At 36.2% G+C, this 23,542-nt stretch overlaps 1 protein-coding gene across 6 annotated transcripts in view; it reads right to left on the bottom strand.

Annotated features, from left to right (window-relative positions):
* The window catches only part of beta-Spec (spectrin beta chain), a 172,627-nt gene that overhangs the window by 139,596 nt on the left and 9,489 nt on the right, over positions 1 to 23,542 (bottom strand). Inside the window, exon 1 of one of the 6 annotated variants that reach the window (XM_089092291.1) lies at positions 5,937 to 6,087. The exons of the other annotated variants lie outside the window; for them this stretch is intronic. The gene's annotated coding sequence lies outside the window, so the exon portion shown is untranslated. Of the gene's footprint in view, positions 1 to 5,936; positions 6,088 to 23,542 lie in introns of those variants that run through there. 6 annotated transcript variants of the gene reach the window in all.

The following is a 23,542-nucleotide window of genomic DNA, read 5'->3' as shown; positions in this document are numbered from 1 at the left end:
AGTCGAACTCAAAACGAGCAGAAATTAACATGAGTATGGCTCAAAACCTCAATGCCTTCCCAAGGCCAGAACAGAAATTGCATGTTACTGAAAAAATATAAATGTTTTTACTTTTATAACTTTCATAAATCAAATAATATTAACATTTTCATTACTAAATATCAGTATATGCATATTAAACTGAGAATGCACATTCATTTGTATTTTTTTCAGTAAGTAACTTAAGCAATTGTTTGACTTTAAAAGAGCAAATCAAGTCCAACAAGATCATTGGACAAGATCATTGGCGTCAACAAATAGAAAAATACACAATAACCCTTGAATATCACATGATTCCTGATTCGATACATTTTTACACTTTTGAAGGAGTAAGGGATAAAAACCCTTGAGAAGCACAAATTGTCAAAGCCCTTGAGGAGTCAAGCTAAAGCCAATCCAATTTCAACCTATTATCGGCTATTTATTGAAAATTTATTAAAAGCTTTCCGAAGGAAAGTAAAGAGCAATCAAAGGGCAAAACAAGCCGAAATAAGTCGTATAATAAGTGAAACTTGAAAAGGATAGGAATTAATGTGAAGGAACAACTGAAGGCTAATAAGGGCAGAAATTAAAATGAATAATTAAACCATATCTAAAAGGAATAGAAATTATCAAAAGGTTTGTCGTAACAAACTGTAAGTAAGGAGCGACTTGGCCCAATAGTAACCAAAAGTCTAAAGAGAGGAATTTTGATAACAATAAATAAATCAAAACAGCTTATTTTTATGCTGATCACAAATATATAAAATTCATCAAGTTTAATATTATTCATAAAGTTTAATTCACCTGATTTTCAAAAAGGGGGTAAACACCACCAAAATGCAAGCCATCTTAATTAAAATAACACCATCATGTTCGGCTTATCACAGAACCCTACTATACAGGTTTCAATCTCCCATCTACAAAATGTGGAATTTTGTAGTTTTCGCCAGAAGAGAAACACTGAAGCGTGTTTATTTGTTTGCTGTTGTTTTTTTTTTTTCAGAGGTGATCGTACTGAATCAATGGCCTAGAAGGTCGAAAGATGGCTCATTGGAACCGAAATCAAAAGTTCTAGTGCCCTTTTTAAGTGACTAAAAGGATTGAAGGGCAACTATTCCCCTTCCCACGCTCCTTTTTTCCCTGAGACATTCGACCAAATTTTGAGATAGCCAGATGATTCAGTTTAGTTGAAATAACTTTGCTTTGAGGATATCATTGGTCACCACAGTTCCTAACGAACAGGCTGGAAGTTACGCAATTTGCCCATTAACATATAGGATTTGTTATTGGAAAATATGCGAAATTTTTTGAGGAGCGGAGGGATTTCCTTAGTGGAGAGAGACTTTCCAAGGGAATATTTTTCAAAAGGAAATTTTTACATGGGGGAAGGGAAAGAGATTTTCTGGCATGATTTGAAAACTCGTCAAAAATCAAATAAACAAACCATTTTTTATCAACTGAATGCAAGGAGAAACATTTAAACTAATAACGAACATAAATTATTCCGTATATGAGGCGGGCAGCCCTATCCTCAAACCTCACTCTTTAAGATAAAGTTTGACTTTTCGTCACATTTCTTTAAGAATGACTGCTGAATCTCAGGGGCTGTTGAATTTAAATGAGATGTACTCTTAAAGAACTAAGATTTAGCGTAGAGAGCGAGGATTCAGAATGGGGCAGCCCCCACGCCCCTCATACACAGAATAATTTCTGTTCGTTTTAAATTTGAATGTTGCTCCTTACTTTGAGTTGAAAAAACTTGCTGTTTTTTTATTTATTCACAAATAAGAATGAGGCTACTGCCCCCTTAAACGCTCTAAAGATTGTTTGCGCTTTACTAAAGATGATTCGTTCGAATACGAATTTTTGTTAGTCATTTTTTGGGTTTGTTTGTTTTGTTTTTGTTAGTCAACAGCAGCAATAAAAACAAAGAAAATAACACTACTGATTCAAAAGTGCAGAAAATTGACGTTGACAAAAATTCAAAAACGAAGATAGATAATTTTGAAGCAGGCTGTTTAGTTTATTGACGCAAAATTTTGGATTTAACAAATCAATAAATGATTCCCTAATTTATTGTACACATTTGAAAGGAATTTATTTAAAATGAATAAAGTATTTACGAAAATTTACTCCACATCTGACCAAAGAAACTAGGTCGATTGTTTAAATATAACGATACATAAAGGAGAGAATTTCTGAAAGTTTTGCACAATTTCTTATTTTTCAATAAAAATAAGCTATAATAGTAAAAAAATAGTTAAATATATATTGGTTTCAGTAAAGCGCCAATGACGCTCTAGTCTTTAGGTGGTTTAAGGGGGTGGTAGCCAGTAGCGTCAATTCATGAAAATGTAGAGGATGTATTTTTCCAAAATCTGGGGGGGGAGGATAAAACCAAAAAAATATAGGAATCTCAGGATTTTTAGGGGGTTCGCACCCGAAGCCTTTTCTCCGGGATACGAGCGGGAAAAAACGCTCTGCTTTTTTTAATTTTTTCCTTCTTATACCATGTTAACTTGATAAATATGGCAATTTACGTTGTAACTTATTGCAGCAACTTATTCGAGAATAGAATTCACAACTTCGACAAAAATTGGCAAAGCTTATGACTAAAAAAGTTAAAAGCTTGCAAAACCGGAAATCTAATAGGAATCATTCAATTTTATTTGTGGCTGGCCAGGAGAACAACATCATCCGTCGTAAGTTGCATGCTAACTGTATTTCTAATTCAAACAAGAATAAATGTTACGTTATTTTTATTAGATAAAATGAGTTAATACCAATAAAACTAAATTCGAGAAAAGTTTAATAAATATTAAAGAGAACTGCCGTTCACCCCGACCCCCTATAAATTGCAAGGAATATGATACAAAAGGATATACCATAATGATATAACCCTCAATCTCTTGAAAGGTGTTAATGAATCGAATTACCCAGTTTAGCAAATATATTATGTTTAATATAAACGTATTATGTATATGTATATAAACGTATTCTATATATATATATATATATATATATATATATATATATATATATATATATATATACGGCCCTCGTAAACTACGCTCGACAGCTTGGGCCTTCAAACTGGAGGAGCCAAGTTTGGGGGGGGGGGGGGGATTTGAAAGGCTAAAATTTCCGATTAGGTAATAGCACTTAAGCAAGCGTAAACACTGGATCGTTATCTGTTTCGAAAAATTAATTGAAATGGAAATCTCAGAAACTATATTCCAACTATACCTCATTAAAAATAAAAAATAAATAAAAAATTGATGGCTTCGCCTGTATAGAAAGGTAGGAGGCCTTTAAGTCTGCACGTCTTATAATGTTAAACTTTTTTTCTAATATTGCCACTAGATTCCTCGGATTTTCATCGTTTTGATGAAACCGGTTTGGTTTTGTCGGCTGCTTCAATTTGCCTATTTGACAAAATTAAGCCACCCCTAAAATATATCCTGTGTTCTTACTTGTTAAGAAGTGCCCAACTGTCAATGGTTTAAACAAGTAGGCAAGGGGGGAAAACCTGTAGGGAAGGGGAACTCTGACTTAAAGGGAGTGGCCGAGTTCCAAAAATAACACGGACAGATTAAATAAAAGATATAGAATACTAATTAAGTAATATCTTGTGACATTGAGTAATGTGCACGGGCCAAAAGGTCCCCTCCTGCCATGTATAAGGTTTAGACAACTTCCTAGAGAGGTATAGCTCACTTTCAAGAATTGTGAACATCAGGTGGCATGGACCCCATGTGGCGAAAGAGCGAGATGCGTGGCATAAAGTGTTCCTTTCGTGGCCAAAAGAAGCAAGGCTTAGCGTAAGCTAGTCATATTTGTTGGAATGAGCGGCTCTTAAAGATGTACACATGGTGTAGGAAAGTAGACATCCCCTCGTTTCCTATTTGATCCAGAAAATACGGACTTGGTCCAAAAAACGATCGTATACTTGCCCAATTTGTAGTAATGAGGAGGATAATTGGTACTTCCGTACCGTATAGTACCCACTCGAGAATTTGGATCGCGAAGATGAGACAATAACCAGTTTTCACGGTCTTTATACCAGACAATTAGCTTCGGCTCGGTGGAAAACTAAATTGTAGCTATATTTTGATAAAATATTTAGTTGGTATTTTGGCTAGGTTAAGTATTTAATATAATACGTTCTGTGCGGCCCCCTGCCATAATTCTTCCTTGTAGTTTTCATAATTTTGTTACTTAAGTGTTGTATTTTCAACACATTTGTTTTGTTTCGTTAGCAATCACCAAACTCCACTTCTCGAGTGTGTACCATATAATACGGAAGTACCGGTTAATATTACATCTCTTACCCGGTGTTCAAATAGAAGTGATGCTTACTCCCCACGACAATTTAGATTTAGTAACTTGATTTGTTTCATCAAATAATTAATGGGGTTAGAAAAAAATCAACTTTTATCAGATATTTATGTAATTTTTTAAACAGCATTAGGCATTGAAAATGAGGGGCGAAAAAGGACACTTGTACGATATAGCCCCGCCCCGACCACTCAAGTTGTTCATCCATTGGCGCATTGTAGAACCGGTTTTTTCGTTAGTTTCTTTCAGTTTAGCGTAAGACGAGACAAAGAGAAGTGACAGAATAGATGGGAAATATATAATTCGGGCTATATATTTTCACATTAGAGGGAGGGAGTAGGGGTAAAGTATTTGGAAAGTGTGAGGTTAGAAAACAATTCTTATCTCATGATATGAAAATAACTAAACCTAACACGATACTTTCCCATTATATGGGTCTGTACATGGAAACCAGTCACGGAAAAACCCATTCTTGACGGGTTAGTTCAAGACACCACTATACAGAAATGGAATGCACAGCGTTGTTTTCATTGCGTATACAATATTTAAACTGTTGTTTTTTGGGGACTAGGGGTGGGGGTACCTAGGTTAGGTTACGTATTTAATATATGCAATGCTTTACCCCCACCCCCTAATGTGCAAATATATAGCCCAAATTTGTTTATAGACTATTATATTTTCATCCTATTTTATTTTATTTCAATAGCATTAACCAAACTTGACTTTTTAGAAAGGCCCATATAATGGGAAAGTACCCATAACACATTAGGCATGCAGAGCCGCTATACTTTACCCCCCCCCCCTTAATGACGAAATATATAGCCCAAATTTGTTTCTAAAGTATTATATTTTTATCATAGCCTACTTAGGTATATTTCATTAGGATTGAGCGTCAGAGAAACAGGTTCTACTTAGATGAAGAATATTAGGTCGGGGCTATATCATACAAGTACCAGGACGAAAATGTGATCACGGCTGGTCAAGCTGGACAATGCAAAATTGAAAATATTGCCTAAGGCAGCAACTTTTTCTGTGAAAACTTGAGTGTCAGGCATTATCTAACCCAAGGCCCTTATTTACAATAGACTTTCCTGACATCTTGGAATCTACAAGCAAGAGAATTATAATGATTTTACAAGTTTTGTTTATGACAAAAAAAAAAAACAATAAGGAAGAGGCCCATAAAGTTCAATCTTTCACTTTTATTTCACTTGCCTCTTCATTTCATTATAGTTATGCAGCCTAATGCCATTTATTGCGTTTTGCCAACGCAGTCTATTAAGTGTTTTATTTCAATTTTGAAGTGCTCTATTTATTTCAATTTAATGGTTAAAAGCTTTAAATAAAAAATTTATTCCGTCATATCTGTCAAACCCATAATCTTTCAACATCTCTTCAAATACAAGTTTTCACAGGCTGCAGTTTTCATTATCTTGGTCTAATTTCATGAAACATGACGAGAATTTCACCGATCGTACATCAGCCACGACAAGAAATCGTAACTACTGTAGTTCCATAGTCCAAAAGTGGTTGTCGCTGAAATTTGGTTGAGTTACACTACCATAAAGTTATTTTACCTTTTAAATGGCTTCTTCAGCGGCAACACTAGCAGACAGAAGACCACAAAAGGAGGACAAAACATAAAAAAAATCCTATCAATTCATCACGGATAAATTCCCGACACTCAAACCACTTCACTTAGCACATTAGAGGCATTCATAAAAATCCTGTTTCTCTTAGAGAGAAGGAGACCAATACTGAGCTGAAACATTGGCACCAGCCACATCCCAGAATATATTGATTAATACCTAGAGGATGACGGAAACACCGCCCTATAGACATTCACCTTAGAAAATTGGCTTGGAAAACTTGTCCGCTAGGCTAATCCCCTTTAGGGAAAAACAGAAAGTTTAGAGGGTCATTTTTTTTAATAAGCAAACTATTTCTCTAGTGAGATGCAAAAGAGAGAAGCATTAATGAGTTTAATACAAATATATCTATATGTACTAAAGTTATTAACATTTTTTTCTTGCCACCAATAAACATTGAAATTTTAAGACAAGAAAGGAAGCGCAGAGGGGACATGGCATAAAAGTTATCCATAAGTAGATAATAAATGTATTGACCATCCTAGGCTCTATTATTTAGTCTACAGTACATTTAGAGATAATAGCTTATTTTACTTTTTTTTTTCTTTTTTTTTAGTCTTAGGTAAAGTCTAGATTATATTTTTAGTCTAGATTATGAGCAAGCGTTCGATTCTGTTGATAGAGGAGCTTTAGTAAAGGTTTTATCCTTGTATGGTATACCAGACAAATACACTAAAGTGATTAGTGCTATGTAGGAGAATGCTGCGGTTAAGGTAGGAAATGAGGGTAGTTGCTGGTTTTGTATTAAATCAGAGTTAAGCAGGGCTGTGTTCTATCCCCCTTGATATGGATTATTTTGATGGACTGTGTTTTAAGGAGCACAGGAAAGGCAATGCGAGGCAACGAATTCAAATGGAGAAGAAAAAATTTTCTGGGCTTAGATTATGCTGATGATTTAATCGTCCTAGATGAAAGTATAAGCAAAATGAATGAACTTTTAGAGGTTTTGCGGGTTCAGGGTGCTAGAATTGGCTTGAAAATTAATGTTAGGAAGACTAAGTCGCTAAGGCTAGGAATAAGTGAAGATGAAAAGGTGACGTTGGGTAATGAAAAGATTGATCAGGTTGGCAGCTTCACTTACCTTGGTATTATTATTAGCAAAGATGGTGGGAGCAGTGAAGATGTTAAAAATAGAATAGCCAAGGATCAGGGTGTTTTTTCACAGTTAAAAAAAAGTCTGGAAGAATAGGAAGATAAGTCTGCAAACCAAGATGAGAATATTAGAAGCTACAGTGATGACAGTGGTCAAATATGGCTCTGAAGCATGGACGCTCCGAAAAGTGGATGAAGATTTGCTAGATGTTTCCAGAGAAATTGCTTAAGGATTGTTCTGGGTACCTGGCTGACTGACCGTATTTCAAACAATTGGCTATATGAAAAATGTGGTTCAATACCGCTTTCTAGTTCTATAATGAAAGAAAAGTTGAGGTGGTTAGGGCATGTTATGCGGATGAAGGATGACAGATTGCCGAAGATTGTTCTTTTCGGCCAACCATCTAGGGCTAAACGGAAAGCAGGTCGTCCCCGTCTGGGAGGACGTCATAAGGAAAGATTTAAAGGAAATGGGAACTTCGTGGGCGGGTGTAAAAAGGGAGGCTTTGAATAGATTGGGGTGGAGGAGGAGCGTGCGTAGCTGTGTTGGCCTCAGGTGGCTTGGTGCTGCGATGAGTTGTTAGTAGTAGTAGTTAGGTAAATTCTTGTAGTCACTTCTGCCTCTTCATTTTTACAAAACCTTCTATAAAATTAATATAAAATATTTAAACTTTAGCTAAATTATATACCATTCACCTTTTGCAAATCTTGCAATCAATTTTCGCTAATAACATGAAGTAACGATACAAAAAGGTCTTATATTTTTAAACGTGTTTATTTTTGTAGATGCAAGCCTTGACCTAAAGTTCTCTATGCTGTGTGGGATGGAGAAAGTGTTGGAGGAGTCAAGGTGTCATTAACATGTATTTTCATTGGTAGCCTTTCTTAAATTATACTGATCTCATAAGCCAATAAAAGTTGAAACATTACTGTCTAATAGTATCCTTTATCTTGGGCAGCGCATTACTGCTGCCTAATTACAAAGCAAAATTCCTACGATGTATCGATTTTCTTTTTTGTCTGGGCCACTTCGTATGGAAGGAGTCGTATCTGGAGAAACTTAGGAGGGGGCTCATTTAATTGAAAACTGATTTTTTTTTTTCCTGTCCTTTTTAAGCGTTGAAATTGATTGAAGGGCAACCAGCCCCTCTCCCATGCCTTTTTAGCTACCTACCCCTTCTTAACCCAAAAAGACATTCAGCCAAAAGTTTGAGAAATATGCCTTCAGAAACAACATGACAACCCCACAGTCTCAGGGGCGAGGGCTGTAAATTATGCAAGTTGCTCCTCGTTTACATACTGATTTTATTATTTGTAAAAGGGGGTATGTTTCATCCTAGGTATCCGAAAAGGTCAAGGGCATAAAGACGAAACCTCCAGAGAAGGTTGAACTCCAATAAAAAACAGGTTGTCAAAAGGACGTACCTACAATATTTCAGGAACGGCTAAGGGTATTAAGTTGAAACTTTCATGAGATGTCGAACTACATAAAAAGATACTCTGTGCATCCAAGTTGTCAAAAGGGTATATCTGCAATATCAGAAGAGCAGCTAAGGGCATTAAGCTCAAGCTATTAGGGTATATTGTGGGGGATATTGAACTAAATCGAAAAATGCTATGTGAATTCAGGTTGTCAATAGGGTGCATCTGCAATATCTCAGAAACAGCTAAGAGCATTCAAGTGAAACATTCAGAATCTCAAACTAAATCAAAAGACACCATGTTCATCCATGTTGTCAAAAGGGCATACCTGCAACATCTCAAAAACGGCAAAGGATCTCACGCTAAAACTTTCAGGGAATGTTGAGGGGTCGTTGAACTAAGTCAAAAGACATTATTAACATCCAGATTGCCAGAAGGGTGTGTCTGCAATACTGCAATATCTCAAGAACGGCTAAGGGTGTGTCGAACTAAATCTAAAGACATTATATGCATGCAGGTTTTCAAAAGGGCTGATCTGCAATGTCTCGAAAACATCTAAGGTTGTTAAGCTGAAACTTTCAGGGAATGTTGACCTAAATCAAAAGATAGTAGTCGTATCCAGATTGACAAAAGGGCCCATCTGCAGTATATCAGGAATGGCTAAGGGGACTAAGTTGAAAGTATTGGAGCATGTTAAACTAAACCAAAACACTATATGCATTCAGATTGTCTAAAGGGCATAGGCCTACCTGCAATATCACAACAACAGCAAAAGGAATTAAGTTGAATCTTTCAGGGCATGCTGTGGGAGGTAGTGAACTAAATCAAAACCCGCCATGTGAATTCAGGATGTCAAAATGGCGCATCTGCAATATTTGAAACAGCTAAGAGCGTTTAGGTGAAACTTTCGGGGAATGTTGAGGGGAATATCAAACTAAATCAAAGGATCATATGTGCATCCATGTTTTCAAAAGAGTATACCTGCAACATCTCAGAAACAGCAAGGATCTCACGCTGAACTAAATTGAAAGACACTTTCGACATCCACACTGTCAGAAGGGTGTATCTGCAACATCCCAAGAATGACTATGGGCGCTAAGTTGAAATTTTGGGACATGTTAAATTAAACCAAAAGATATTACATGTATTCAGGTTGTCATGAGGGTGTACCTGCAATATTTCAGGAACAGTAAAGGGCATTAAGTTGAAACTTTCAGAGCATGTTGAACTGAATTAGACACTGTGCATCCTGCTTGTCAAAAAGCCATATCAACCATATTTCAGGCACGGTTAAGGATATGAATTAACAGCTTAAGGACCCAGCTAAAACTTCTAGAGAATATTAGACAGGGAGAAGAATAAGTAGTGTAGCTATAACAGTTACGAGCGGACAGTCCCCCCCATATAGCTATAACAGTTTCAAGCGGACAGTCCCACCATATAGCTATAATGATAAGTAGCGGACAGTACACCCGCCATGCAAGCAGACAGTGCAATGACCGGATTCAGCCTACCATGAAAATTCGTGCTGTTCACGAAACCAATGTTTCTGTTAAAAGTCGTGCGTGTTTTCATGGTATTGTGATTCGTTTCCTGGTATGATGTTATGCAATTCTGTCTGTAAATTAATTTGTTAGGTGTGGATGTTTTATGTTTAACCTTGAACGCGGGTATAAAAACTCTGACAATGAGTTATTTTCTCAGTTCAAAATTGGCATTTGAAATATAATGATGCATTCTAACAAAAGGAATATTGACGAAAGCTACACGCAAGAAGTAAGTTATTCTTTTGTATTCTTAGTGGGTAAAGAAATTAATTCTAATAAAATTTATCGGGTGGTTGATACAGACCCCATTATAGTTAACAGATTGTTAAATATTTTTTGAACCTGGATCTCCAGAGGTCGGTAAAGAGCAATATCAAAACAAGAAAAAAGTATGTAAACACTGCATTTAAATGGCTTGTGAGCTTAGTACATGAGTTAAATCATACCTATTTTTTATTCCGGCCCCCCCCCTATGCCACAGTCGTCCACCCCCCCCACCAACCCCCCGCCCCCACAACTTCTTTTTACTTTTTTTTACTTTTTTTTCTTTTTTTACATCTCTTAGAATGTCATGAAATACTTAAAACAAAAACAAATCACATTTAATATTTTCCAACTTCAAAATGGGAATGATATAGATATGTGTGTCGCGACTTTTACTATTAGAAAAAATGTTTGTAGTGACCAATTTTTTTCTTTTTTTTAACTTTTTTTTACATCTCTTAGAATGTCATGAAACACACTTAAAACATGATAAATTCACATTTAATATTTTTCAACTTCAAAGTGGGAATGAAATAGATATGTGTGTTGCGACTTTTACTATTAGAAAAATAATGTTTGTACTGACCAATTTTTTTTTTTACTTTTTTAACTTTTTTTTACTTTTTTTCATCTCTTAGAATGTCATGAAAAACCCTTAAAACATAATAAATTAAAATTTAATATTTTCAAACTTCAAAATGGTAATGATATAGATATGTGTGTTGCGACTTTTACTATTAAAAAAATAACGTTTGTAGTGACCAGTTTTTTTTTCTGTTTTTTCTAACAGTTTTTTTAACTTTTTTTAAACTTTTTTTTACATCTCTAAATCATATCAGAAAAATGGAATAACATTTTTAATTTAAATTTTAAAAACTTATTCTTTTGCATACTATTGATGAGGACTGATGGTTCTCTTTCAAGATTTTTTCATGAAAAACAAACCTTTTTTACATCTCTAAATCATATCAGAAAAATAGAATGACACTTATGATTTAATTTTTTAAACATATTCTTGTGCATACTCATACTTATATTGATGAGGACTGATGGTTCTCATTCAATATTTCTTCATGAAAAACAAACTGATTTTTTTTCCAGGATTGGAAAGTGTGTCAACATGATAGTGTTATTGTAGCATTGAATGTTGACAAGAAGAAGTATTTAAACTATGAAATAAGTACCAGTGGTAGCACTATTGAAAATGTATGCGTGCATTGTCATGACAGTACGGAACTTAATTTTTTTGGAGTACTAAAAAAATCCAATTATTCAAATGGTGGATGTGCGAGAGTGAGATATCCAGAGATGATAGCACTCAAAGAGAATGCCAACATAAAAATAATAGTTGATGAACAGGGATATCTTCTTGCTAGTGCTTCTGGTATCATGCTACCTGTTGATACATCCTACTGTCATCTTTTAGGTATTAGCATTTTAAAGAAGATAAGAAAAAGACAGGCATACTCCTGCACTAATGTCATTAATCATATCTTGTCAACGTGCCAAAACTGTTATCTATATAAAAATATGTGACAATAGACAGTGAAATTGCAGGCTGAATAAAAAGGACATTAGCAGACAGTATCATCAATGAATATAAAGATGAATTGACGGAAAGTGAAGCGCAAGTGTACTAATAATGTATAACAATGTATTTAACATATTTTTTATATTAATATTCTACATGTCGTTATTTCATTAAAAATACCTTATGTATTACTTTGTTATGTGTTCATTATTTTTAGGGTATGCTAGAACGTCCAATGTCCAGGGTATGTATTAAAAAGGTCAGAGATGTAAGTAAAGAAATTATTAGTGATAAATATACTACTAGAAGGCTCATAGTGGATATACTATAAAATGAGATGCTTTAATAGAACCTGTATCAATGTCTGACAAAAATGAGTTGAATTTTTTTCTCAAAATCTCCTCAGACAAGCAAACAATCTTCCTAAAACACAGTAGAGGTAATTTTAGTTTTCATAAACAGGAACATCAACCTATAAAAAACATCTTTTATTAAAAATAATATTTGATTTTTAATAACACACACACAAACACACACACACACACACACACACACAAACACACACACAAAGAGACGACAAACACAAAGAGACGACAAACACAAAGAGACGACACACGCATAGAGACGACACACACACATAGGGACGACACACTCAAAGTGACGACACAAGCACAGAGACGACACACATAGAGAGACGACACACACAGACAGACAACACACACATAGAGGCGACAAGCGCACAGAGATGACACACAAACAGAGACAGAACACGAAAAGAGACGACAAACACATAGAGACTACATACACAAATAGAGGACACACACACAGAGACTACAAACACAAAGAGACGACTCACACACAAAGAGTATAAACACACAGAAACGACACACACACACAGAGACGACACACACATAGAGACAACAAACACACAGAGACGAAACACACAGAGACGACAAACATACAGAGACGACACACACACAGAGACGACACACATACAGAGACTACTCAAAAACAGAGACGACACACCCACAGAGACGACAAACACACAGAGAGACGACACACACATAGAGACAGCACACACACACAGACGACACCCACACAGAGACGACACACACAAAGTGACGACTTACACATAGAGACGAAACACATAGAGGGACGACACACAAAGAGACGAAAAACAAACAGATACGACACACACAAATAGATGAGACACGCACAGAGACGAAACACACAAAGAGACTACACACACACAAAGACGACATACACAAAGAGCCGACTCACACAAATAGAAGACAAACACACAGAGGCGACATACAGAAAGAGACGACTCACACAAAGAGAGCACAAACACACAGAAACGACACACACACACAGAGACGACACACACATAGAGACAACAAAGACACAGAGACGATACACACAGAGACGACACATACACAGAGGCGACACACACACAGAGACGACAAACATACAGAGAAGACACAAAAACAGAGACGACACACCCACAGAGACGACACACGCACAGACACGACACAGGACAGACTCATAGTGAGAGAGATATCCAAAAAGTTGGGTTGATCTAGGTTCACTTAGAGTGGCGCGCCACTCTGTGTGTGTGGGACGTGTGTGTTTTGTGTGTGTAAGTGTGTGTCTGTGTGCCTGTGTGTGTGTGTGTGTCTGTTTTTTTGTGTGTGTGTGTCTATGTGTGTGTCTGTCTGTGTGTGTGTGTCTATGTGTGTGTGTGTGTCTGTGTGTGTTTGTGTGTGTGTCTGTGTGTGTGTGTGTGTGTGTGTGTGTGTGTGTGTGTGTGTGTGTGTGTGTGTGTGTGTGTGTGTGTGTGTGTGTGTGTGTGTGTGTGTGTGTGTGTGTGTGTGTGTGTGTGTGTGTGTGTGTGTGTGTGTGTGTGTGTGTGTGTGTGTGTGTGTGTGTGTGTGTGTGTGTGTGTGTGTGTGTGTGTGTGTGTGTGTGTGTGTGTGTGTGTGTGTGTGTGTGTGTGTGTGTGTGTGTGTGTGTGTGTGTGTGTGTGTGTGTGTGTGTGTGTGTGTGTGTGTGTGTGTGTGTGTGTGTGTGTGTGTGTGTGTGTGTGTGTGTGTGTGTGTGTGTGTGTGTGTGTGTGTTTGTGTGTGTGTTTGTGTGTGTGTGTGTGTGTTTGTGTGTGTGTGTGTTTATATGTATGTTTATGTTTGTGTGTGTGTTTGTGTGTGTTTGTGTGTTTGTTTGTTTGTTTATTTGTGTTTGTCTGTGAATTTTTTTTTGTCTTTGTGTGTTTTTTTGTGTGTTTGTGTGTGTTTTTTTGTGTGTGTGTGTGTTTTTTTGTGTGTGTGTGTGTGTTTGTTTGTGTGTGTGTGTGTGTGTGTGTTTGTGTGTTTGTGTGTGTGTGTGTTTGTGTTATTAAAAATCAAATATTATTAGTAATAACAGATGTATTTTAAAGGTGGATGTTCCTGTTTCTGAAAACTAAAATTCTCTCTGCTGTGTGTCAGGATGAGTGTTTGCTTGTCTGTGGGGATTTTGAGAAAAAATTCTGCTCATCTCTCTCAGACATTGGTAAAAGTTCTGTTAAAGTATTTAATTTTATAATATATCCACTATGAGCCTGCTAGTTGTATCTTTATCTCTAAAAATTCCTTTTCTTACATCTCTGACCTTTTTAATAGATATTCTGAACGTTTGACGTTCTAGCTTACCCTAAAAATAATGAACACATAACAAAGTAATACATAAGGTATTTTTAGTGAAATAACAAAATGTATAATATTAATATAAAAAATATGTTCAACACAATAGTATACATTATTAGTACACTTGCGCTTCACGATCCGTCAATTCATCTTTATATTCATTGATGATACTGTTTGAATATGCCCTCTTTATTCAGCCTGCGATTTCACTGTCTATTGTCACATATTTTTACATAGATAACAGTTTTGGCACGTTGACAAGATATGATTAATGACATTAGTGCAGGAGTATGCCTGTCTTTTTCTTATCTTCTTTAAAATGCTAATACCTAAAAGATGACAATAGGATGTATCAACAGGTAGCATGTTACCAGAAGCACTAGCAATAAGATATCCCTGATCATCAGTTATTATTTTTATGTTGGGTTTCTATTTGAGTCTGATCATCTATGAATATCTCACACTCGCATATACACGGTTTGCTCAACTGAATTTTTTTAGTACTCCAAAGAATTTTAGTTCCGTACAGTCGTAAAATTATACGCATACATTTACGATGGTGCTAGAACTGGAACTTTTTTCCTTGTTCAAATACTTCTTCTTGTCGACATTAAATGTTACAATAACACTAACATGTTTACACACTTTCCAATCCTGGAAAAAAAAATCAGTTTGTTTTTCATGAAGAAATATTGAATGAGAACCATCAGTCCTCATCAATATAAGTATGAGTATGCACAAGAATATGTTTAAAACTTAAATCATAAGTGTCATTCAATTTTTTCTGATATGATTAAAAGATGTAAAAAAAAGTTTGTTTTTCATAAAAAAAATCTTGAAAGAGAACCATCAGTCCTCATCAATAGTATGCAAAAGAATAAGTTTTTAAAATTTAAATTAAAAGTGTTATTCTATATTTCTGATATGATTTAGATGTAAAAAAAAGTTGAAAAAAAAAGTTTAAAAAAAAATTTAGAAAAAAAACTGGTCACTACAAACATTATTTTTCTAATAGTAAAAGTCGCAACACACATATCTATATCATTTCCATTTTGAAGTTGGAAAATATTAAATGTGAATTTCTAATGTTTTAAGTGTGTTTCATGACATTCTAAGAGATGTAAAAAAAGTTAAAAAAAAAGTTAAAAAAGTTAAAAAAAAGTTTAAAAAAAGTTAAAAAAAGGTTTAAAAAAAAGTGGTCACTACAAACATTATTTTTCTATTAGTAAAAGTTGCGACACACATATCTATATCATTCCCATTTTGAATCTGGAAAATATTAAATGTGAATTTTTTGTGTTTTAAGTGTGTTTCATGACATTCTAAGAGATGTAAAAAAAAGTAAAAAAAAAAGATAAAAAAAAGTTATGGGGGGGGGGGGTGGAGGGAGGAGGGGGGATTGGTGGAGTGGGGGTGGACGAATGTGGCATAGTGGGGGGCGGAATAAAAAATAGGTATGATTTACCTCATGTACTAAGCTCACAAGCCATTTAAATGCAGTGTTTACATACTTTTTTCTTGTTTTGATATTGCTCTTTACCGACCTCTGGAGATCCAGGGTCAAAAAATATTTAACAATCTGTTAACTATAATGGGGTCTCTATCAACCACCCGATAAATTTTATTAGAATTAATTTCTTTACCCACTAAGAATATAAAAGAATAACTTACTTCTTGCGTGTAGCTTTCGTCAATATTTCTTTTGTTAGAATGCATCATTATATTTCAAATGCCAATTTTGAACTGAGAAAATAACCCATAGTCAGAGTATTTATACCCGTGTTCAAGGTTCAACATAAAAGATCCACACCAAACAAATTAATTTACAGACATAATTTCATAACATCTTACCAGGAAACGAATCACAATACTATGAAAACTTGCACGACTTTTAACAGAAACATTGGTTTCGTGAACAGCACGAATTTTCATGGTAGGCTGAATCCGGTCATTGTACTGTCTGCTTGCATGGCGGGTGTACTGTCCGCTACTTATCATTATAGCTATATGGTGGGACTGTCCGCTTGAAACTGTTATAGCTATATGAGGGGACTGTTCGCTTGTAACTGTTATAGCTACACTACTAGAATAGACTTTAAATTTTTAGGTGGCGACCAAGAGTACCGTATCAAGGACAATAGATTCTTGAAGATAAATAGGACTGTATTGAATCTTATGCAAGATATTCTTGTTTTATACTGACCTAGTCAAAACTTCAGGCCATGGAGACACCTTAATCAAAGTTTTAGAACCAAGGGAGCTTCAATTGGATTGAATTCTAACGTCCAGTTTTTATTTTTGAATAATAAAGCAGATGGAAATATTGGCAGCTCAAACCTCTGCAGGCACAGGCGATTCCAAGGTCTAAGGTAACAAATCAGAACACTTTAATAAATGAGTTCAAAATGGATTTATCTAAATAAACAATTAATTGAAACAAATTATAATACAAAGATTCTTAATAAAATGATCAATCAATAGTTGTTTATATTCCAGGTTATAACAGTATGGGAGTCAGGACAGCTTTCAGATTCATACAAGACAAAAATTATGCAGATTTTCAATCCATTCATTTAAATGATGTTCACCCACCCCATTCATCCACAATTCAAAAGTAAAACTGTTATTGAAATTTGTTGCAAATGTATATAACAAGACAAATTACTAAGTCTCAAGCTGAAACTATACAAATATTCCTTTTATTAACCAATAAGGAAAACAATGTCAACCAAAAACAAACAGAAACTGAAAAAAAATGGAACCTCTAATAATAAATCAAATTTATCAAACAGTTTGTGATAACAAACTGTAAGCAAGGAGCAATACGGCTCAACAGAAACCAAAACTCTAAAAAAACGGAATTTTGATATCAATAAATATATCAAAGAATTGGCTTAATAGGCCTCCACTTATTCCAAATATATAAGATTTTATTAAGCTTAGAGGTCTTTAGAAATTTTCCCATTATTTACGTATAGTATTTCTTATTGGGAAGTATTTTGTGCTGGGGGTGGCTTTCCATAGGGTTCATTTCCCATGTGGAGGGAAATTTCCAGGGGTGAACTTTCCAGGAGAAATTTTACACTGGGGGGATTTGATAGAAATCCTATCAGAAATTATTTTTATTTGTCTTACTTTCTCTTTGCCTAGTCAATATTGCATGTGGAGATGTTCTGGGGGAATTGTCCTGGGGAACGTAGTTGGATTTCCGGGAAATATTTTCCACCAGAGGGGGGATTTCCGGAGTGATTGGAAAAACGATCAGAACTTAATGTTTTTCAAATGAAAGTATGCTAAGGAGAATTCTCCAGGTTGAATCTTCTGCAAGAAATTTTACGGGGGGGGGGGTGTATTTTACGTGGGAGAAACTTTCCATGAAGGAGCTTAATATGTTATGTTTTTTTTTATGGAGAATGAGAAAGATTTACCAGCATTATTTGAAAAACGATCAGAAATAAAATTTAAAAAAAAATAAGTTTTTTAACTGAAAGTAAGGAGCAACATTAAAACTAAAAAAGAACAGAAATTATTCCGTATATGAAGGGTCCCCCCCCTCCTCAATACCTTGCTATTTATGCTAAAGTTTGACTGTTTGTTGAAATTTTTTAAGAACGACTCCTGAACCACAAAGGCCGTTTAATTAGAATAGGACGCTTTTTCGAAAGTGCTAAAACTTTTAGCAGGAGGGGGGCAAGTTCATATACGGAATAGTTTTTATTTGTTTTGAGTTTTTATGTTGCTTTTACTTCAGTTGAAAAAACTTGTTTTGTTTTTTTATTTAATAAGGACCAGAAATCACTATGATGAATAAACAGTGCCCAACAGGAAGAGAAATTACAATATATAATCAAGTCAAACTTAAAATGAATAGAAATTAAACCAAACAGCGATAATATTTCCCTTCTGGCTAGTTCAAAATTTACCACAACTTACCCTGAAAGATCCAACTTAGTAAAGTAAGCTGTTCTTGATATATTGCTTTGTCACCCTTTTGAAAATTGGCATGCTCATAGTCGGTTTTGATTTATTTTGACATCCTCCTAAATATTCTTTTAAAGCTTATCCTTAAGGTTAATCTCCTTCCCGCAGCGGGTGGACTTCTAGACCAGTGCGTCACAAGCCACCCGCCTCGTACGTCACTATGCTCACTAATGTTTTGGCATTATCAGATGCGTGCGCGTAGTGCGTCAGATGTCAGTTATGCAAATTCACCCTTTGGGCTGTAAGACGACAGAGCGAGGTAGGAACAAAATGCTCTGCGAGAAGTGTATTAGGTACGAGAAGAAGTACAATTGCAGAAATAAGCATTGTCAGTGCTTAACATGAACTCCTATTCAGAAGACAATCTGAAGAAATGAAGCGAAACACTGATAATAATAGAATGATTTATTTTGTAATCGTCTAAGTTCGAAAGGGCGCTCTGTACTCATGACTCACTGTGTGATCCCTTCAATAGCCCCACCTCAGTTTATTGGGAAGCATGTGACCTGGACCGTACCCAGATTTTTTCCTCCGAGGATGCTAACGATATTTTATTTGTGTCGCGAAGCAATACTTTGATTTCATGCGGTTTTTTCTGGATGTGACGCTCAATTCTTCGAGATGGTTAGAGATACGATAATATTTCTTCTCCTCAAAATGGCAGAGCTAGAAATAGAAAAGCGCAAATTTTGTGAAACCGCTTATGAGAACAACTTCGACTAAGAATAATTGACTAGTAGCCGAAATTCTAGATTATTCGAGGTCCGGATAAGCAGGGTTGCCAACCAACCGAGGCTCCAGAGAGGGAAGAAACCCGAAAAAAGAGTGATTTTGGGTAAAAAAGAGTGACATCAGAAAACGAAATCAGAAATAGGGATTCTTTGTCTCTACAGACAGGTCTAGTCAATCTAACCTCGTTTCTTAGTTTATATGCATCACTGTAATTTCTCAAAGATAGGTCTAACATGCTTCTTGACTATTTGAAGGCCCTTCGACTACGCTTTTTCGCTACAGATGAGTCTTTCTAAGGGACTAAAGACACAATTTTTTGCGCTGGCTAGGTATTTTGGCGAGTCCAATGTGGCCAATTGGGGTACTGTCTGGTGAGAAAGTGGACATAGCTCAGTTGCTTTTGACATAAAACGAATACCCAAACAGTGAGAATAGAAGTTCTAATAAAATACAAAAGAAATCGAGCGAATTGAATCAACGATTTCTGTAGCAACAGGGGCTCAAAACTCGCTTACGCGAAAATATAGAGGCTACACAAAGGTACTGAGAAAACAATATATATTGGTTATATTCATACTTCCAAGAGCGAATCCAATTCGACTACATGATAATATAATACAAAATAACCAGTCGCGTTTACGAAGTCGCCACTTGTCATTCACTTTCATCGTCAGACCAGTCGATTTCACAAAAGTCTAAACAATAAGAATCACTCCAGTGTTCTGCTTTCATATTATTACTCTTCTGCTTGAGAACGCGCATGTTTTTTGCAATAAATGACTCTGGGTTCTATTTACGCTTCAAACCTGGACGGTCTGCAGGCCTGCTAGACTTATATTTTGCTTCCGAATTATTTTTTTTTTTTTTGGGGGTGGGGGGGGGGTGGGGGGAGGATCCAGTCACTGCCAAATATTGTTTTATCCTCAACCTCCATTTCTTGTTTTTTTTTTTGCAAAAGATTATACGAAGTGGAGAAAGCTATATCTCTTCTTCAGGCACGTACGCAGGGGGGTGGGGTGGATTTGTGGAGATTCGGGTCTCTTTTAAATCTGAATTTTTCTAATTTTTTAAGACTTTATTCAAATTTTCAAAAAATTTTGAAAATAATTTCCACCTCTGAAAAAAATTCTATGCGTTTCCCTGTCCTCCCGCTATTTGCCAAAAACGTGTTTGGTCCCTGAGTTCAAGAGCACCCGTATTTTCCTATTCCAGCCAAAAGTCAATAATAATTATTGTTTTTTTTTACGACTTTTCTAAGCTATTTAGCGGCAAAACCACTGACTAGATAAAAAAATGATGAAATACAATAAGAAAAACATCAAAAGACAAACTAAAATATAGAGCCTACACAAAAATATCGAGCCTATACAAAGGCACTAAGCAAACGTTATATATTGGTTATATTTATACTTCCAAGAACCAATCCAATTCGACTACATGATAATATAACACAAAATAACCAGTCGCGTTAACGAAGTCGCCACTTGTCATTCCCTTTCGTCGTCAGACCAGTCGATTTCACTCATGTCTAAAATATCAGAATAACTACAGTGTTATGCTTCCATATTCTTCCTCTTTGGCTTGAGAAGGCGCATCTTTTTTGCAATAACTGGCTCCGTGTTCTCTTTACGCTTTAAACCAGGACGGTTTGCAGGCCCGCTAGATTTATTTTTTAAAGTAGCTAGAACTAATGGAGGTTCTCTAATTGACATTCTTCTTAAAATTCTTGAATCCAGGATTTCTGGTAGCAAAGATTCATTCCAAAACTGATCAAGTTTGGGCAATATCCTAAATCAGTATTCCCTCGATCATGGAACAACCACCACTTTACAGTCGTGCTCGTTGTGGAATACGACTAAATGACATTCGTCTCGACTTGCGATCTCGAGCTGTCCTTGTATTTGTCCATAATACTTGTGGTTTTTCTTCAACTGCAACCCCGAATGTGAAGGCACCTAGAAGAAATACTTTACTAAACCTTTTTCATTAGCTGCTTCTCTGATTGTCTTCCCCTGGGGGATATTGTTTACAGTTTTTACTTCAACTGGTGTGCCATCAAGCAAGCAGCCATAGAGAGAAGCGGAAAGATATTGAATATTGAAGTGTATTAGAAGGCCAATTTCTTCTCCTTTTGCAATTGACAGGCCTAATTTGCCCTTGTATACTACAAAGGCAGTAGGTTCCAATTTTAGACCTCTAATCACAGCCAAAGATTGAAAACTATACCCACCAGTCTGAATGACTTCCACAATCGGGGCGGTTTTCGTGCCACTTTTTCGGGATACGATTCTATCGAAGTAAGTGCTTGTATTGCAATTTGTTTTCTTATAAACCCAATAATCGTTCCTTGACTGCCCTTTTGTCTTTTCATGAAGCTAATGAAGCTCAGTTTCTTTCAGATTTAAGTTACGTTCTACATATGCAACCTCTGCCGCCTCCATTTCTTCGGTAGTCATATCAGGCTTGTTACAATTCAACCCGTAGTCTTGGTCACCATTAGAATAACTTCCGTTACTTTTCTTTTTCGCCTGATACCTTCCTCCCATAGAAGTGAAATGCCTCTTCAAACTGACTCTCGATCGGGCCCGGAGCTCGGCAGTCTTTGTGCAGTAATCTTTTGTCGTCTTAGAAGGGCTAAAACCAAACATTTTTTTCCATGTCATAAAATGCCACTTTGGACCTAATGAATAGGATAGGCTCGCTCAGTAAATTCGTGCGTGGTACGACCAACGTTTTGAACGACTTATCTGTTTTCCACCTATGAACATTGCAACCGACATGTAATTCTCTGCTAGGTTGGTTGTAGTCATTTTTAGTAAATCCGCCTTACGACATACATTCTCGACACCTGCTCTGACGTCTTCTATAACTTTTTTCGGGAAAATGTTCCAGCGTTCCTCTACCAAACTCCCTTCTGGTAATTGAGTTCTTTTGGCACAGCCCAGGTCACAATGTGTGTGATTTCCAAACACATGGTCGGGACCTCTACGTAATAGCTGTTTGAGCTTCCCAGCAGTCCCGTTATCCTCTGAGTTTTTCTTTAAGCTGCCACGTAAGTTCTTGGTAAGCTTCTGAATGACATCAGTTGTTAAGAATTTTGCGTGCAAACCCCTGTTCCCCTTGGCCAAGTTATGAAGGTACGAAGTGTAATTTTTGTTACGTGATTTGCACATTCTTCTATCTGGATGAGAGATCCATATGAAACACTCTGCTTCAGTTTTAAATAGACGCTAAAGTCCCCATCTCCGATGTAGCACATGTACTGTCGGTTATATATGTCTTCACTCGCACAGAAACCTTCGACAAGAATCTCAGTTTCCATGCTTTTTGAAAGCCCCCTATAGTTCATAAAACAGAGGTGGTTCTTGGGACTCTTTTTAGCCTTCTCTGAACTGTAGCAAATGTAGCAATACTTATCTTTTATGCCTACATATAGCAATTTATGTATATATGCGTCGATGATCACTGCCACGCAGTCTTTCGAAGTGTAGTCGTGGCCTTTACTGCGCTTCTTCCACCCACCATCACAAACCACTTTTGTCCAGCAAGAGTCGTTCATTTATAAGTATTTACGTATTGCGAAATGCAAAGATTAATTTGCATTTTATATAAAGATATCAGTTAAGGCAATCATACAAGCGGTGCCCAATCGCCTTTCAATACGCATAAACATCCCTGGTGACATAATTTTCACTCCTATCACGCTTAATATTTCGCTAAGTGAAGCATATCCTCCGCCAGTGCCCATTACGCCCCAGACAGCCTTCAAATTGACGTAACTACATAAATTTTGATATCGTTCATTTACGGTGCTCGACTTACTTGCACCGAAGCTCCTTAGGTATTCCTTCACCGTGGTAATAGGGGAATCTGGCTCACTTTTTATTCGTTTTTTCCAGCAACATGAAAGGCATTCAATGGTCAACTCTGTTTTGAGTCCAACATTCTTCATTGTATTCACTTTAAGTTTAGTCTGCCCGTTCTTGCAGTTCGTCTTATGCATAGTCACTACCGTCAGTTCGTGAAGGAAATGACGCAAGTTTACAACGCAGTTCACATCTGGGACTATTGAAATATCGATGTCATTAGCGGACGGTTCTGCACCACATGGCCTTAGAGGTGCCAGATTCTCTTTTCCTCTGGAGTCTTCCGTTACTGAAGAAGTCGAACATGATTTACTGGTTCCTTTTCCGTTGTCCTTCCCTTGTCTTTTCTTCCTGAAAAAAAAAAATCATATTATGAAAGTCAATCATCAGTCAACATAATTTTACATCATCTACGTGT

The sequence above is a fragment of the Artemia sp. Qi Xiang Cuo genome, chromosome 7, assembly GCF_049724085.1.
Source record: "Artemia sp. Qi Xiang Cuo chromosome 7, ASM4972408v1, whole genome shotgun sequence".
Classification (NCBI taxonomy): domain Eukaryota; kingdom Metazoa; phylum Arthropoda; class Branchiopoda; order Anostraca; family Artemiidae; genus Artemia; species Artemia sp. Qi Xiang Cuo.
Note: the sequence above shows the minus strand (reverse complement) of the source record. Positions and strands in the feature narration are given on the sequence as shown.